At 42.1% G+C, this 6261-nt stretch overlaps 1 pseudogene across 1 annotated transcript; it reads right to left on the bottom strand.

Moving 5' to 3' along the window:
• Positions 1-3985: 3985 nt before the first annotated feature.
• On the bottom strand, positions 3986-4907 carry LOC310824069 (phosphatidylinositol 3,4,5-trisphosphate 3-phosphatase and dual-specificity protein phosphatase PTEN-like; annotated as a pseudogene). Its single transcript has one exon. The product of its transcript is annotated as a phosphatidylinositol 3,4,5-trisphosphate 3-phosphatase and dual-specificity protein phosphatase PTEN-like (transcript).
• Positions 4908-6261: the final 1354 nt, after the last annotated feature.

Here is a 6261-nt window from a genome sequence, read left to right as displayed (position 1 = left end):
TTCAGCAGATGGGTAGAAGCAACGCCATCAGCAGACTTAGGGGCAAGAACAGTGGTCAAATTCCTAACAAGAGAAGTAATACCCAGATTTGGAATACCTAATGAGATTAGTTCAGATTATGGTGCAGCATTTATTCAGAAAACTGTGAAATACAACAGTTAAGAATAAAACAAAGACTAGGCTGTGTCTACCATCTGCTATCACAAGGGATGGTAGAAAGAATAAATGGAACCCTCAAAACAAAGCTGAACAAGATATGTGCCAGCACAAAGCTTAACTGGGTAGATGCCCTGCCACTTGCATTAATGAGCTACCGCATGCAGGCTAACAGAAACACGCACTTAACACCGCATGAAATGCTTACGGGTCGACCCATGCCAGTGCCGACACTAAGAGGACCTTACAAAAGACCCCCACTGGAACAACTCCAGATGGAACTAAAGCAATACATTAAACAATTAACTGAGATACACAAAGTTATATATCCACAGGAGAAAGACAAGCAGCCGGAGCCGGAGCCACCCTTGCCCAATCCAATAACACCAGGGGACCAGGTGTACATCAGGGTCTTCCGGAGAAAGTGGAACGAGCCAAGGAGAGAGGGACCTTACGAGGTAGTTCGAGCCACCCCCACTGCAATACAGGTCAGAGGGAGTCTAACCTTGGACCACCTGAACCACTGCACCAGGGTCCCGAGGCAAGCACTCAGGCAGACCAGGGACAAGGACGAAGGGATGGGTGAGATCGCATAGGAGGACCAGGAAAATGAAGAAGCAGGTACAGAGGCTGTACCGGGGCCGGAAACCCAGCTCTCAGCCAAATGGGAGGGGCAGTCAAGCCCAGGGGATCCCGGGGAAGGGACTAGTGCTATACATAGTAGTTAATCATTTGAATCAATTTTCCTCTGGCCCACGATAGATAAAAATGTAGATTGGAAAAACGCCATCAATTACAATCAACAGAGGTTCATCAATTACACAGATGATGCCTTATCAGCCCTAGAACAGTAGGTCAGAGAGACAAGTAGAATGACATGGCAGAACAGACAGGCGCTAAATTTTCTGATGGCCACTCAAGGTGGGGTGTGCAAAATGTTTGGGGACCAGTGCTGTACATTCATTCCTAATAATACCGATCCTGCAGGAAGTTTTACCAGAACAATGACTAAACTAAAAAACTTGAGACAGGAAGTGAAAGAAAATGCAGGCACAGACTTTGGGAAATTAGATTGGTTGGAAAACAGCCAAGGAAAGTGGGGAGCAATGTTGGCAAAAATGGGAGTAATGATTGCGATAGTGATTGTCGTGCTGGGACTAATGTTTTGTTGTATAATGCCACTCTTGAGATCTTTCTTTGTTCAGAGTACAGTTTAAGTTCTCTTTATGATTTAACAAAACTCTTGAACTGTTTTTTTTAATTTTTTTATTCTATTTTTTAGCTTTGCTTTGTTACCTATCCCCCTTTGAGGTTGAGGCTGATCGCGTCCTCCTCCACCAGGTGTCACACTTGTCACAGTGATGGTCCAGGACGGTGTGCAGCCCTTCTCTCCCTTCCAGATGGTCTAAACTATCTCATTTATCTATTTTATCTTTGTCTCCTAAAGTAAATTTCCACTTTGTCTCTTGCAGCTTTTATTGCAACGGTTGTCTCTTCTATCTGGTGTTCTTATTTTGATTAATGTTTTAATACATGTATTACATGTTTCCTCTAAGAGAAAACGATGGCTTCCTACCAATACAGTCATGAGAAAAAGTTAGGACACCCCCCAAAATATTAAGTTATTCTCTTAAAAATATGGACATATCAATATGTTATCTTCTTTCTAACAATGTCTATAGATAAAGGGGATGTAATTGAACAAAAAACTATGAAAATGTAACTTTGTAATCATTTATTTAACGAAAAATTAACAATAATGCCAATTCCTACTGAGGAAAAAGTTAGGACACCCTATGCCCTAATAGCTAGTATTGCCCCCCTTGGCTGAAATAACCTCAATTAGACGTTTCTTATAACTGTCTACAGGTCTCTGACATCAATTGGGAGAAAGTTTTTCCCACTCCTCCTTGCAGAATTCTTTCAGCTGTGTGATGTTCGAGGGGTGTCTTGCATGCACAGCCAGTTTCAAATCAATCCACAGCATCTCAATAAGATTAAGATCCGGGCTTTGACTTGACCATTCCAGAACTCTCAATTTATTTTTCTTGAGCCATTCCTTGGTAGATTTACTGGAATGTTTTGGGTCATTGTCATGTTGCATGGTCCACATCTGCTTCAGCTTCAACTTTCGAACAGATGGTCTCACATTTTCCTCAAGCACCCTCTGATACAATACAAAATTCATAGTGGATTCTATGATGGTGAGCTGACCAGGCCCTGCTGCAGAAAAGCAGCCCCAAACCATGACATTTCCACCCCCATGCTTCACAGTTGGTATGAGGTTCTTGTTCTCAAATGCTGTCTTGGTTTTGCGCCAAACATGTCTACTCTTACTGTGCCCAAATAGTTCAACTTTGGATTCATCTGTCCAAAGCACATTGTTCCAGAAGTTCTGGTCTTTCTCTAGGTGTTCTCTGGCAAACTTTAGTCTTGCCCTGATGTTTTTTTTTGACAGCAGGGGTTTCCTCCTTGCACACCTCCCATGTAATGCAAACTTGTTCAGTCTCTTTCTTATGGTGGATGCATGTACTTTGACATCAATTGTGGCAAGAGATACCTGTAGGTCTCGTGATGACATTCTGGGATTGTTGGAGACTTCTTTAAGCATCTTTCGGTCAGCTCTTAGGCTGAACTTGCTTGGGCGGCCTGACCTGGCCATGTTGGTGGTGGTTTTAAATGTTCTCCACTTGTAAATTATTTTCCGGACAGTGGAATGGCCAATTTCGAATAGTTTGGAGATCTTTTTATATCCCTTCCGAGACTCATATGCATCTACAATTTTTCTTCTGAAGGCCTCAGAGAGCTCTTTTGATCTCGCCATGGTGATGCAACTCACTTCAACAATCAAGAGCAAACCAAACTAAATATCTGAGGTTTAAATAGGACAGGCTCCTCCAAAATCCTCTGTAACGCTGTTCTAATCATTTGCACCTGATGTGGTGCTCTTTATTATAATTTTAGGCATTTTAAGTGGAACTAAATGTGGGGGTGTCCTAACTTTTTCCTCACAAGAAGATTGCATTTCTATTAATTACATTTTACCAATCATTTTTTAAATAATTTGTTTCAGTTGTATTTGTTTAGTTATATTACCTCAATTTTTCAATATTGTTCAAATGAATATCAAATGTCCATATGTTTGAATATGTTGAAGAAGACAAAGGTTTTCATAGGGTGTCCTAATTTTTTCTCATGACTGTATCTTGAACACCTGAATCTATATTCTTGTTTTTTTGTACTCTGGGAGACGCGTCATCAATTGTGCACGTTGACACTTCATCTAAACATTTTTACCCTTTGTTCTTCCGTATGTAATGTCTGCAGTCTTTCTGTTAAATTAGACATTTGTCCCCATTATTTATCCTAGGTTCTGATTATCTTCCTCAACACCAGACAAGCAGTTTTATACAGGATTTCTGTCTCCCTATTCAGCCTTTTGTTGCTACACTTCCACACACAACACAACTATATTACACTTTCACAACACAACACAGCGATTTTATACACTTTCACAACACAACACAGCGATTTTATACACTTCTGTCTACACAACACAGTACTATTAAACACTTTCACAACTCAATATAGTAATATTATACACTTCTGCCTACCAATTCAGCCCTATATTAATTCATACAAATTAGTGGTATCCATAGAACTTCGCCTACCTATTCAGTCCTATATTGATTCATACAATATAGTGGTATCCGTAGGACTTCGCCTACCAATTCAGCCCGATATTAATTAATACAATATTACGGTATCTGTAGAACTTCGCCTACACAACACAACAGTGTCCAGTGTGCTATGGATTGTCCTAAATAAACTACCCGTTCCTGGCAATATTGCAATCAAGTCTTCTGAGAGGCCTTGTGTCCTTTTTCATCATCTTGTTCTGCTTGTGGAAGAACTCCACTTTGATGTCTTCACAGACAGGCAGTGGCTGGGGGAACTCAAAGTACATACGCTTGTCCTCTCGCCTTGTGTGCACTGGGTTGGACGTATGGATCTTTGACTTTTAGTTGATAAACCACAAACTGCGGATCCCAATGCCAATTCCCTTTCTTGAAGCCCTGAGGAATCGGGTCACTCCTGTTTTTAATGGTACTGTCCCTGCAGGTGCCTCCACTAAACATGGGGAGCGTCTCAAACACCATTTTGTGAAAGAGCAGAGCGATGGGCTTGTACTCTAGCTGGTTCTTCAGAAGGTAGCTGTAGTAGTACACATAGCGTCGCTGGCTTGGGATTGTGACTCCCTTCTTGTCTCTTGTCCGCACTTCCCCATAGAAGTCGAGTGCTTCCTGTGCCTCCAGGAACTTCCCTCGGTGGAGGAGATAGGCGCAGATCATGACGCCGGTGCGGCCCTTCCCTGCCTTGCAGTGGATGGCTGCCCCATGATGGTCATCCTCGCTTAGCCACTGGTCCAGGTCTTCACAGAATGGCTTGATTAGCTCCAGCTGAGGCGGGTTGTGGTCTTCAAAGGGGTACTGTGCAACTCTGCAGTTAAACTTCGCGGTGTCGTAATGTCGCTTGGCGCAAAGATTATATATCTTGTAATGATTTTTGTGTTTTGAGTCCAGAAACCGTACTACATCGTCTATATTGTTTCTGTAGACACCCTCAAGTCTTTCTGCAGGAAAGCCCATAGCAATTATATTCGGATAAATATAGGTCAAGTCCAAGTCAAACCCATCTTCCTGGTATCTCCTTTTGTTTTGGCTGACAATTTCCTTTATTATTGCAGCCATATCTGTGACAGGAGTCCTTAAGGTATTGAGTTTAAGAGAGAGTATTGTTGCCTTTGTACGAAACGCTGCCAATATGTTTCTCCCTCGCAATCCCGTTGGTGTCACCACTAGCTAATGCTAGTTAGCCGGAGAGCTGTCGTTGACAGCTAGCTAGTAAAGTAGCTAGCTAGAATGGCTGCTCCTGCTGCTGGGTCATAAAGGAGGGCCTTACTCCGTTCCACCACAGGCCCGGCTTCACAGATCCCGCGATTTGACACAAAATCCTCCAGACGAATAGATACAGAATTATCCAGCTCTCTTTGTGGTTGTCTGGGATCTCAGGGTCAGACGACTGGGTGATGGAGGCCATGATAGGTGTATAATCTATTAGCGCTAGGAATGTAGCAATCGAAAATAGTTGTATTGGTCAATAGCTCAAAAGTATAGTCTAATATGCAAGTAGGCCTCTACAGCCTTGATGGCATGTGCTCCTCAAGCTTGTGTCTCGTGATAAGTTGACCTTGCGTCTCAACTTTATTGGAGTGTATAGTGTCTTGTGGCTAGATACAGGTAAATGATGCTCCAAAATCAACCATCATTTCTAATGAATGACCATTAACTTTTACCCAAACTGTTGGATCTTCTTCCGGCTTAGACACTACCAGCTGACACCCCCCTTTCAGATTCTCTGGGCACCCCTAAAACCCCTGCTCCGGGCCCCTGTTCGGGTATAGCCTTATTTGGTTAAGGCTATGAACATCACCATAGTATAGGTTGAAAATGTTGAGAGTAACGCGCCTAGGGATTCCATGCTCAATGCCCAAATCTGGAAGATAAAGCATGCTGTTCTGTATATAAGACTGAACGGCTAGACTAGGAAGAGGGGACATCATTGACTGTATAGGAACCCCCACATCTGGCCGTGGATTGTAACGATGAAGTTATGATTAATTAAAGACGATTAAACTGACTCATCCGGACCTCTGCAGCTTCCTTTCTTCATCTAAGTTTATTAACTACAGATACATCGTAGAATACATTGTAGAATACATTTTTCAAATAATGTTCCTACAGAACTATAGAAAACACCCGGTAATATTGTGAACACAGTCTATTGTGAACCTAGGTAATAACAGGTGATAACAACTCAGTAACTAAACGGCAGGGTTCTACCTGAGGGGAGAAGGCGTCTCTTATCAAAAACAACTGAAAAGTTGATCACTTGTTGTTTATTAGTGAGCGAAAAAGCTTTGATATCACGTTTAATTCTATTGTAACGGGCAGGGATCTCGCGTCTCGTGTTAGGATCTATAATATAGTCTTCTACCAGATCAGTCAAATTATTAAAGTTAAGTTTTTTACAATTTTCATAATT

This window comes from Argentina silus (assembly GCF_951799395.1).
Source record: "Argentina silus genome assembly, chromosome: Y".
Taxonomy (NCBI): Eukaryota; Metazoa; Chordata; class Actinopteri; order Argentiniformes; family Argentinidae; genus Argentina; species Argentina silus.
Note: the sequence above shows the minus strand (reverse complement) of the source record. Positions and strands in the feature narration are given on the sequence as shown.